Source organism: Emydura macquarii, unplaced genomic scaffold (assembly GCF_026122565.2).
Source record: "Emydura macquarii macquarii isolate MOO-44397 ecotype Brisbane River unplaced genomic scaffold, CSIRO-AGI_Emac_v2 contig_3603, whole genome shotgun sequence".
Lineage (NCBI taxonomy): Eukaryota > Metazoa > Chordata > Testudines > Chelidae > Emydura > Emydura macquarii.
In genome coordinates, this window is record NW_027133740.1 from 5822036 (window position 1) to 5834383 (window position 12348).

The 12348-nt window shown below is 39.0% G+C and overlaps 1 long non-coding RNA gene across 2 annotated transcripts in view; it reads right to left on the reverse strand.

The window, feature by feature from the left end:
* LOC137145658 (uncharacterized) overlaps window positions 1-12348 on the reverse strand; it is a 136652-nt gene that overhangs the window by 86447 nt on the left and 37857 nt on the right. For both annotated transcript variants that reach the window (XR_010917704.1, XR_010917705.1), the window contains exon 2: window positions 7590-7652. This is a non-coding gene — a long non-coding RNA (uncharacterized lncRNA). The remainder of the gene's footprint in view (window positions 1-7589; window positions 7653-12348) is intronic.

Consider the following 12348-nt stretch of genomic DNA (forward strand, 5'->3'; position numbering starts at 1 on the left):
GGCTGCGGGGCCATTTCATTGCTGTGTAGACTTCGGGGCTCAAGCTGGAGCCCTTGCTCTAGGTTCTAAAGCCCAGAAGTCTACACAGTGATGAAACAGTCCCGCAGCCCGAGCCACGCAAGCCCAAATCAGCTGGCACCAGGCCATCCATGGGTGTCCAGTTACTGTGCAGACGAACCCTCAGGGACATCTTCCCAAATCTCTGCCAGACATTATCTAGGTGTAGAGCCCAGTCTACTTTGAAGCAGAAACTCACTCTGACTTCGGGCAGCACTAGGACAGGTGAGTCCACAAGGAGATTGGCTGTCTCAGTGTTTCCACTTGTCCATGATATTTTTATTCTAATCAGGACAGGGACTGTTTGGGTGAGGTGAAAGAAAGGATCAAAGCCTCTAGTCTCTCTCCTCACATTCTGTCCAAATCCTTCACGCCCAGCTTCCTGCCCCACACCAAATCACTCCTCTACTCCAAATCCCAGACTGGTGTCTTGTTTTTCCATTTTAAACACCCAGCCTTCTGTATATTGTTTAGTCAAGCTAGATCTATTTAGATCTTCATCCTTCTCTGGACACCTAACACTCAGACACGTGGCCCTTTGATTCTGTTAATCTCAATGGTCTTTTTAAAAAATGATTTTCTGCGTAGGACTCTATAGTTAAAGTGGCTGCCAAAACTCACAACCATCTGTCATGAAAAATATATTTTTTGTCTTGGCACAGAGTCTCTAGTACTCTTCAATCCTCATTGAGCAAAAGTGTATTTTCCTCGAATTTCCTTTAAGGCAAAAGTACACAACATTTTTTGTCAGTTTTAAATTCTAAGACAAATACTTTCACTTCCAGTTTGCTTCAACCATATCATCACTGAGAGACAGTGCAGCCCTTCAGGAGTTTTATTACATAAATATGCTGTCTAGAAAACCTATATGTTGTTCTACAGGATTATTTTATAGCCCTACAGTATTACCATGGTGAGCTGTAAATGACTGTGCAGTCAGAAAAGATTAATTCATCCCTCTCTGGAATTAATATGCAATACTAAAGGATTATGTTATGGTCCTCTTTAATTACTTGTTATGCCCTACAGAAATAGAGAGATACAACTTTAAAATATCATCACATTTATGTTTGCAAAATGTTGTTTGCCTTATGTATCATTTTAGTATGACACATTATGCCACCACAATCTTCCTTTGCTTTTTGCAATTCAAGTTTTTACAGATGGTAAAATCTTAATTACATCTACATACTAAATTACAGAACTTAATCCAAGTTCTTTCCCAAAGTAATGGAGCATGGTGAGCACTATTTATGGAAGTTTTGCCCTTGACTTCAGTGGGGCCAAGATGTCACCCCATTTTTAGCAGTGGGGGAGGGGGGAAGTGATGTTCAGCCATTCTTAATTTTCACTGGGATTTTCAAAGCAGCATAAGGGTTGGTGTAGTGAATGGAACCAAAATGCCTAAATCAACTGCAATTCTTGCCTTTATTATTGCGGTTCAAGTCTGTGTGTGGACATTCTTATTTTGAAATAAATGGGCTCCATTTCAAAATAATTCCCTATTTTACTCATTTGCATTCTCTCAAAATAGGGCACTCTTATTCCAAAATGAGGGCATCCACACGCAAACTTGAACCGAAATAATGAAAGATGTTACTTACAGCCTGTTTAGTCATTTGGGTTGCATTTGCCATGTAGACAAGGCCTACGGGAGTTATGCACCCAAATCCCACTGAAAATCAATTACATTTGAGCACTTAAATGCCTTATGCTCCTTTGAAAACCCCAGCCTAATTCTTTGCATTAGTGTTTAGAGGCCCTGATTGGTTAACAGTGGCCATAGTGCCGAATGCTGTCCATATCCAAAGGAAGACACAGCCCCTGTCCCAAAGAGATTACAATCTAAGGGTAAGTCTACACTACAGATGCTACAGCTGCAGTGCTGTAACTATGCCATTAATGCCTCCAGTTATACCTCTCTAGATTATCCTTCTAATTTGACCATCAGGGGAATGTATCCACAACAGGTAAGTCCTTCCACCTCTTCATATCTACTGTTAAGACTATCCTATTGCATCTAAGGGCCAGTGTGATAGCACACCCATTTTCCACCCTTTAATCTTCAATTTCTCCATTAAAATTGCTTCACAGTTTGTTTGGTTTTTTTTATGGTTAATCTGTTTGGTCATTATTAAATGTGCAACAACTTGAGGCAACAATGAGATGGTGATCAACTAACCAAGTGATTTAGCAATTTCCCCTTTCCCACTCACAACCCTAAAATAATCCAGTAGCCTGGACCTGACCACCATATCACAACGAAGAATGAAGACCCAATTCACTTGGTTATTCTTCTTTGAAATGCAAATTACCTAAACTCAGCTCATTCAACCACACAGGCAAGTAGGTCTGTTCGTGCTGCTGAGGGTAGGCTTTATGTACACTTTCTGTTCAAGTGCCCTTGTTTCTATTAATTTTGCAACAGCACTTGAAGTGATTTTAGTGATGAAGCATCTGTACAAAAGTTCCTGGAAGGCACAAAGGACCAGGCTGGTTGGATGAAGCAAGCTATTATAATAATAACTTGAGGATAAGTCCTGTTTAGTTTCTAAATGCATCCGAGACTGAATAGATTCAGGAACATGAAGCCCAAGATGGTTATAGGTAATAAAGTTTAAATGCGAAAGCCAAGGAGTTCTTGAGGCTGAAATATGGTTATTACTAATAGCCAAATTCCGATACCCTATTGCATGGGTGGTCCCACTGAAGTCAAAGGATATTCATGGAATAAGATGCTACTCCACATGAAGAAGAGTGTCAGAATCTGACCCTATTTTAACAGAAAGGACCTTCAAGTTCTTAACAACAGTCAGGAATTTTAATTCAGTATTGCCATTTTAAATGAAGGGGAGAAGAAAAACACAAACTAACAGGGCCATGAACCAGCCCAAAAGTAAAAGTTCAATCCTTCTGGCTCTTACTTCCCCATCTCCTCTATCACGCTGTCTGGAGTGGCTCATGACCATGAGTGTGAACCTCAGGGCATACTGTCAAAAAGCAGGACAGACATCCCAAACTAGCTTTTTGTTCTATAATTAGATCTCACCAATTCAGAAACAGGTGTGTATTCTCAAAGCACTATATCAGTCTTACCACTGAGACACAGGCAGTCCCCTCATGCATCCCAGTCTATCTTGTCATTCAGACAAACTGAATTATGTGGCAAATGGTCACTTATACAAAAAATCTCACCAAAATTCAGGTTACTCCCAGTTACAATGAGGTAAAGTTTACATGAGGTAAAGTTTTTTCTTGTTTGCTGAGTTACATAATTCAGAACAAACATTTTACAGCTATAGCGCAAACACTTCAGCATCCCCTTATAGCATGGGATACAGACATTACAAGTAGGATTAATACATGTAGCAATTTACAGGCATTTCATAAAGCCTAAACACATTGTTGTAAGTCCAACACCCATTTTAACTAACACATTTGTGAGCTGGACTGGTTTCTAGCAATGAATTTGTCAGTGCTCAGCTGATGCCTAAAGCCTTGGCAAGAGCCGGCACCTGATCTGCCAGCATCACATCCTCATCTTGCCCTTTCCACCTCCTTCTCTCTTATTTCCCTTCTCCAGTTCCTTTCTTTTCCTACAGCAAAGCAACCTCTTCTCCTCAGAAGAGCTGTCCTTTTTTTTTTTTTTTTTTTTTTGCTTACATAACATCTGTGAACTGGGATAAAGAGACTGGGAGGATCCAAGTGCAAACAGAAATGGTACATATTCTAATCATTCTCTCGAGAAAAAAAAACACCTATTACGTTTCAGAGACAGAAAGGGGAGAGGGATAAAAAAGAGTAAGATAAGTTGAAGAATTTAACTTTTTGGTTTTTAAACAGCTCCTCTTTCAGAATTAGGGCAGATCCACTTTCATTGCTTTTTGGAATTTTTTTCTTCACTCTAAGGCTACATCTTCACTGACAGCAGCAAATTCGCTGCCGTCAGATCGATTTCTCTGGATTGACTGAGCGGTCAGTGAAGACCCACTCAGTTGATCCGGAATCGATGTAGTAAGACCACCTTCTCAAGTGGCAAAGCGCTGCATCGACAGGAACGCGGTTCCCGTTGGCGCAGTGCAGTGAAGACGACGCACAGAACAGAACCACAGAAGTCGACGAGAGTTACGCAAGTTTTTTGCGTAGCTTGCGCAACTGCAGTCGACTGCTGCCGAATCTCGGAGGTAAGTGTAGACAAGCCCTAAGAAAAAGCTGCACATATTTCAATGCTGGTAAGCAGCCTGGATTATCCGAGTACAAGAGCCAATCAGAATAAAAGAATTTTAGCAGCCAGTAAGAATAGCCGCATCTAGCATATACATTGCATAGCTACAGTACAATTATGGAAAAATAGAAAGGGCTAGATTGCAACCTTAGACACACCCAGTGCAAAGGGTGTGTGTGTAAGTTACACCACACTAGGAAGGGACTCAGAAAGCACTGTAAGTCAAAGACATAGCTCTGAGACCAGTCTACACTTACCTGGAAATTCAGCGGCAGTCAATGGGAGTTGCGCAATCTACACATAGTAACTTGTGTAAGTCCCGTCTACTTCTTAACTTCCATTGTGCACGGCATCTTCACTGCGCTGCGTCGACGGGAAATGCGTTCCCATCAACGCAGTGCTATGCCATTTGAGGGGGTGGTTTTAGTGTGTCGACTTCCAGATCAATTGAACGGATCTTCACTGACCACTCAGTCAATCCAGAAAGATTGATCTGACGGCAGCGAATTTGCAGTAAAGAAGCAGTGAAGACATACTCTGGGTCCCTCTCGTCTTCCTCCTGTCTCCTGGCAGGTAACTATTTACTGGTGGCCTGCATTAGCAATAAATTACTATTCCCTATGCACTGGCTCAGCCATGATAGCCAGTGAGGGGTTGGTAGAGGCAAGGCTCTTTTGCTTTGCCTTTTGTTGTTCATGCCCTGACTGCCTATTCTGTGGAGGGTCAAGGAAGAGACTAATCTTACTACTCCTGGCTCTAAGTAGCCAGTATAGAGATGTTAAGGGCATTTCTTATTTCCGGTGAATTCCTTACCATGTATAGTCCAAATCAGATCATGTTGGTGACTGGTTATTGCTAGGAACAGCCACCAGTTAATCACAAGTTCTTCAAACTGCATAATACTGTTATTGAGAAATAACTATATCATCTACGCACATCTAACTGCAGTTCAGATAATTGCATGTATGGGGAACCTCTGGAGTTATGCATCAGTACATTACAGCTCTCCCCCTTCATTCTGACTGGTTAGGACAATTCAATTTCAGTATAATTCAAGGTAATATTGTGAGGACAAATAGCACTACTTTACTATGAGACTCACATATCAAAGTTTGAGCTGCTGCCCATTTACCAAATCATAGTCTGCCAAGATCTTTCTACCATTCAAGACACTACAGAAGAATTGCCTAGATTTCTTTGAGCAATACTTATTCACATTTTTATACATTGCTCTATTTCTATTTACATCAAAACCATTTTACTATAATGTTAAAAGTCAGATGTTTTCTGGGGTTTGCAATTGACAGTGTTGAACATTATGGTATTTTCATCTCCTTTTCAATTTTTTCCCCCAATTTCCTTAGGTACTGTAGTGAGAGTCTGATTCGTTATATCAGTATATCAATTCATATAATGACATGTTACTATTTCATCAGCCTTTGCGCTGGGAGAGATCTTTCTTCCTGTTTCACATCTCAGATTTTCTCCTACTTTACAGGGGATGAAAGTAACATCAGACAACTCACTGCATCAGATTACAAACTTGATACCACGACTCTCTTGGAAAATCCGATCCCAAATATTGTACTAAGAACTCAGGCCTGGGTGTCTGTCCAAGAGAACAGTCTAAACTCTTAAGTACTTTAATCAAAAAAGACGAAGTTACAAAAACTATTCTAAACAAATATTTTCAAATCTATTTTAGATACTTAATTTTAATTAATCAAAACCTGTTTCTTTTTAATGTAATTCCCTTGGGCTCTGTGAACCTAAACACAACACTACTGTACTAGTATGTGAGAAAAGGAAACAAACTAGCTGTGAAAGTGACAATTTTGTGTCAAATTTTAATTATGAAGGAACAATTGGGTCTTTCTGCAGTTTTAAACAAACAGGACTATCTGTATTCATGTACGAATGTAGCATTTCAGAAATAGTAGCATTTTACTGCTTGTATTAACAAAACTGAAACTAACCAAGTTATTTTCACGGACCAAGGTGAATGAAGTACAGAATGTAAATGCACCAACATGAAGATCAAATAGCAAATTAGGAACCTGATCCTGTTTACCTTGTATAAGTCAGTCTCCCATTGGACTCAGTAGGAGTTCTGGATATACAAGGAATGGGTGACTGGAACCTAAAATTCTAAAATTCTTTCCGTTTTAATAATCTAGGGTAGTCTTGGTAACAAGGGAAAAACTTCAAATAAAGTGACTTTTCACTTGATACAAACACACACACAAAAAATCTTTGTTAGAGGTAAAGTTTCAAAATAGATGCAGTAGATATACGTTTATTAACAGGAAATAGTTTATAATGCAATCCTACAAACACTTGTTGTTGGGTTTTTTGCTTACTACTTGAAAGTCAAAGGGAATAAAGTAATAAACCCTTCCCTTGGTATCATGGTTTGCTGGTTACAAACTTTAGCTGCTATACATGATTTCCATTGCACTTTACTACCAGAACAACAAACACAGAGAAAATGCATAAAACATGCCATCCAGTTACGGTTTCATTTAGTTCTGTCATTATGAACCTATCAACCTCTATAGATAGAATTAACTGAAATTCTGCAAATATTAATGAAGTTGTCCTTGCACAGTAATTTTAGCAAAATACTTTCTGTACTTTTGATTCCTAAAAGCACAAAGTAAAGTGCAAAGAGCAAAATAACTATTTAGAACAGTAACAGTATTAAAATGGTGATGGTAGCTTACAGGCTCCAGGGGACTGTTGCAAATATTTCTTCAACTCGAGTTCCAAAAAGGATTTGCATTCTTATGTTATTCAGACTTTTACAATAAAAGCCTTTTTAATCAATAATACCGCACTAGCCTACTTATCTAGCCAGAGGAAAAATAAGAACTTGCCCTTTCTCAGATATTTGCAAGCAAGGATATGCCCAGCAATAATGTCTTATAGAAAAGTGCATTGTAAAAGAATTATGGATAATATGTAACATTTGAGGAAAAGAATGTTAACAATTTAGGAACATAGCTATAACTTCCTTGGTAACAAGAAAACATATAGCCTGTGCCTTTTATAGGGCTAGCACTGTTATTTCAATATATATATTCCTTTAAATCATCATCATATTGATACATATTTCTACAGGGAAGAAACTATGAAACATAACTTATTTTGATAACACTTTCAAACATGGATGGTTTCCTACATATCTGATTTGCACATATTGGCAATCTTGCCAGTTGACTGCTCAAAAAGGAGGACATAACACTCTTCACCAATGGTCCAAACTGTTGCACAAATATTAATGAAAGGTCACAGACCGAAGTCTTACCCTGGGTCAAATGAAAGAAGCCCAGAACCATCAAAAGCTATTTCCAATGTCCAGCTGAGAAATCTGAAACAGAATAACAAAGACAGTTTGTGACAAAGCTGACACACAGTGCTCTGGAAGAAGCAAAATCAATTGTGACATTTTTCATTTATTTGTAAATGCCGCTTTGGCAGTACACTCACTCAAAACGACAGTTGCCTCTTACAGACTGGGGAGGTGATGGTAAAATAGAGGAATCCTGACAGTTCCTTTAATGAGATTCTGCATTAGGTCCACTCTAATGCTTTCCCCCAACAAGGAGCATGCCCTTCACTTTCAATTTCATATTCCCCTAAAGCGTTAACCCTGTGAAAAACTGAGATCACCCTTCTTTAATCTGCCTCAGTGCGCCGTTCCCACCTCGCCTCCATCTCATCTTTCCCATATAAGAGGGAATTCCAAGCATATTTCAGTAAGTATAAATGGCATAAAACAACTATTAAGATTTTGCCCCTCTTGCTCATGTTTTGCAGGAACCATTTAGGTCAAAGTTTCTGTTGTTCCTCCTATTTTGGAAACATTTATAACCCAGGCTGAAACTTATCTTACAAGTAATTGTTGAGAGAAGGACTACTTTGGAGGTAGGAGCAGAGAGGGAATCTTAATTTTTGTCATTGACTGCAAAACAATATGACAAATTTGACAATATGGAGATCTTTCTTGCACTTCGTTTACTCGGCTATAGCTTCAGGTTAAAACATTAAATTTCTCCAAAGAATACTTTATGCCATAAATCAAGACAGAAAGTTGAAATGCTGTCCTGCTTTCCTGTTGGTTACTATGCTGTCTGACCTTGCAGACTAGGGGTCTAATCTTGCAGCCTTTACTCACATGAGATGTCTCACTGAAAACAGGACACTCCTACGTGAGCAAGGATAATTCATGGGAGCAAGGCTTGTTTGACCCAACCCTTGACCGTCTAGTCTTAGATTTATTATTATAAACACAATATCCAAGGCAACATGCAGATAAACCTTTAACTTTTCCACACTTAAAGGTGGTAATTATTTTATTTCTCCTTTACATGTTAATACTTCCCGGGTTTATAATAGCAATAATGACCTCCAGGTCAAGTAGCACTTCCTATCATTCAATGACCAGCTGGGTTAAGAATCTGACGCAAATAACTCCATTAAGCCAGGCAGTAAAACTTCTAGGAAATTCCATCCCCATCAGTCATTGCCCCTTAAATGTGCTATTATGACCACATCAAATGCTGTCACAACTATGCATTCTACATTGGCATCTTAACAGCAACATACACAATTTTCATACACCTGTAAAATTAATTCCTCCGGGCCCTGTTTTCTTAAGGTAAACTGCAAAGGGGGACATTGTTTTTGCTCTTATGGTTTACTGCTTCTTTATTGTGTATAAGACCAGCTTTGATAACTTTAAAAAAAAAGTATCCTGATATCAGGAATTTCATACCAGTAACAGTGCAAGGATCACACATGAATAAAGGCAAGACTTATAATTTACATTCAAGGAACATGCACTTTTAAAGACACGTGAATATTTAAAATATGATTATGTATTCATGCCTTTCTGCATTTATGACAGATTTTTACTAAAGGACTGCAAAACTAGTTGATTGGTGAAACCTGAATCTGCAGCTTTCTCAGTCCTCAGTTGAAGGAGAGGGGATATTAACTGTGCAAAAAAGAAATATTTGCTAAAATTCCATAGCAGGGCATGTTAGCTTCACTAGTGGTAGCAAGAGGGAGAACTTTAGACATGTCAGCAATCACAGGTGTTTTAAGTATAGATGGCTGAAAATTTTCTTTACAACCTGTTTTTCAATGGGAAATTGGGGTTTTGACAAAATGGACCTTTTTAAAAAAAAAGATGTCAACTACACATCTCCTCTGAATGGAAGCTGGGAAACCACAGCTCATATTACATAAGAACGTAAGAATGGCAATACTGGGTCAGACCAATGATCCATCTAGCCCAGTATCCTGTCTTCTAACAATGGCTACTGCCAGATGCTTCAGAGAGAATGAACAGAATAGGGCAATTTATTGAGCGATCCACCCCATCATCCAGTCCCAGCTTCTGGCAGTTGGAGGTTTAAGGACACCCAGAGCATGGAGTTGCCATTAGTGATCAACCTGCTAACAGCCATTGATAGACCTATCCCCCACAAGCTTATCCAATTCTTTTTTTAACCCAGTTATACTTATGGCCTTCACAACATCCCTTGGCAATGAGTTTCAGAGGTTGACTGTGAATTGCGTGAAGAAGTACTTCCTTATGTTTGTCTTAAACCTGCTTCTATTAATTTCATTGGGTGACCCTGATTCGTTTGTTCTGTTCTGGGTTCTTGTGATGTCTTAATTGTTCTAGCCCTGCAGTCCAGTAGATAGTCCTTCAGCTAAAGAGGGAAGTCAAGACTTCATATTTCTAATGCAAAATCACAAGCAGAACAACTCTTCCATATAAAAAAGTCTGAGGTCATCTTTATGCATCACAAAGAAGCAAAAAAGCTTGCACCTTAACTTTAATGATCCAATACACCGATGCTCAATCACTCCCATAAGCCAATTCATTTGTTTCAGAGACCTAACTTTGCAAAATGTGTCCAAGATTTTCAAAAGTGACTAGTGATTTTGGGTGCCTTAATTTTTAGGGTGTTCATCTGGAGCCTGATTGTTGAAGGATGTATGCTCAACACTTTCTGCTAAAGAGGCCTTTTAAAAATTGGGCACCTCAAACAGAGGAATCTAAAATCACTAGTCAATTTTAAAAAATCTTAACCTTTGTGTTTAGGTTTGTCTCTTACTAAATATTCTTCCTTCAGTGTAATATGAAATTTTATGCAATATGTAATGGGCCCATTCCCTGAGCACCTAAAATTCCTGTGGAAATCACTGTGAATGTTGGTAGGTGCAAGAGTTTCAGGATTGGGCCTGGATTCTGGGCCTGACAAAATCTAGACTATTTTAAAACAAAGAAATTTAGTGCATCTGAAAACAGGCCCTCTATGGCAGTTTCTTGTGGTTACTATCCATACTCAAAACTCAAAAGGCACTTCATATTTCATTTCTAGAAATATATAGTTACTCATAGCAACCTTTTAAATTTCCATTGAAAGTATAAAGAGCCAGATTCTGATCTCAGTGCCACCAACTGAACTTCGTGGAAAATAATGACGTTTCTCTGGCTTTACACCAGGGAAACAGAGATCAGAATTTAATCCTGAGGACGGCTGCATTGCAATGCAGACAGGTGATCCAGAGGCACAGTGGAGCAATAATGATGAACATCACAATCTAGAAGGAGTATAAATGTTAATGATGTCACACATAAAATCCATGTTTTAAAGGCTACAAAACAGAAGCAAGCTTACAAAGAAAGCATATACATTATTCAGGGATGTTGTTGGGAGCTTGTTCTTCAGTTACTTTAAGAATTAACATCCTGTGCCTCAGTAAATAACTGGTATACACTGTACTTACCTGTACCTGGACAGAAAGAAAAATCACACGAGAGTTGAGCAAATAATTTGTAACAAATAATTCGTACCATGAATATATTCCTTTTTTTCTACTAACAGAATGCCCACAATTGGATTGCAGCTTTTTTCCACTTTATTTGTTAGTGATCAAGTGGGTGGTCAAATCATTTCAGTCTCAGGAGTGGTCATGAATATATAAAACTGGGAACTGTGTTGCTTAGTTGTGACTCATCAGGTAAGTCACATGGTATTCTTCCTTTTCCCTGACTGTGTACGTCAGCATCTGGTGTGAATACCTGCCCATGCAAATATCACACTGGGTTTCTAAGAATACCTGTGAATAAACATTTATGTCAGCAAACTTGATCACGAGAATGTGCACAGAAAGTGAATAAGACAGGGATGTGAATGTGACTCAAGCAAGTTCATTGTTACAAATTAACATTAGCAGAATTTTCCTCATTATTTGCCAAGCTCTAACATGCAAATCTTACTGCGTCAGGGAAGACGAATGCTCAACAGTCAGCATTCTCTGCTACAATTATTTGCCAGAGAATTTCAGACCTTCTCCTCTTGCAGCATGCTGCATGAAGCATCTCTTCCTCTCTCCCCCTTCCCTTACTCCAGCCAGACTTCCCCCTCAATTTCAAATTGGGACCTTTCCAAATATTTTTCTGCTTACTCTCTTCCTCTGCTTACTTTCACTCTGAGCAGGGGCAGGAGCATCTGGCCTTTGAATAAGAAAGGAAAGATACAGAAGATCTTGTACAGGCCAAGATTTTAAGATATAGGAACTTAATGGCTCCTAAGTCCATAGTTAGGCTCTTAAGTAAGTGACATAATTTTCAAAAATGCTTTGCGTCCAACAGTTCTTATTGATTTCAACAGGAACTGCTGAGTGCTCAGCATGTTAGAAAATTCCACTCACTTATTTAAGACTCTAAATGTAGATTCAGGGTCCTGCTTTTGAAAATTTGGAAGGGTTTCGCCCCTCCCCATTTTAAATAGAAGAAGAAAATATGCTCTGAACAGTCTACATTATTTTCTCCTTAAATTTGGCCTTTCTACCTATGCCGTATGTAGCGAGCTGTCCAAGTCACATGACATCTGTGGGTGGGTAGGACACCACCTTCATACAGCTTGCTTGTTCAACCCGTATTTCTGGCCTCAAGTGTCTGATGCACACACCAGTTCAATACACACACTGTGCTACAGGTGGCTGAATAGGAGCTTTGGAAATTTAAAATGTTTTATTCATGT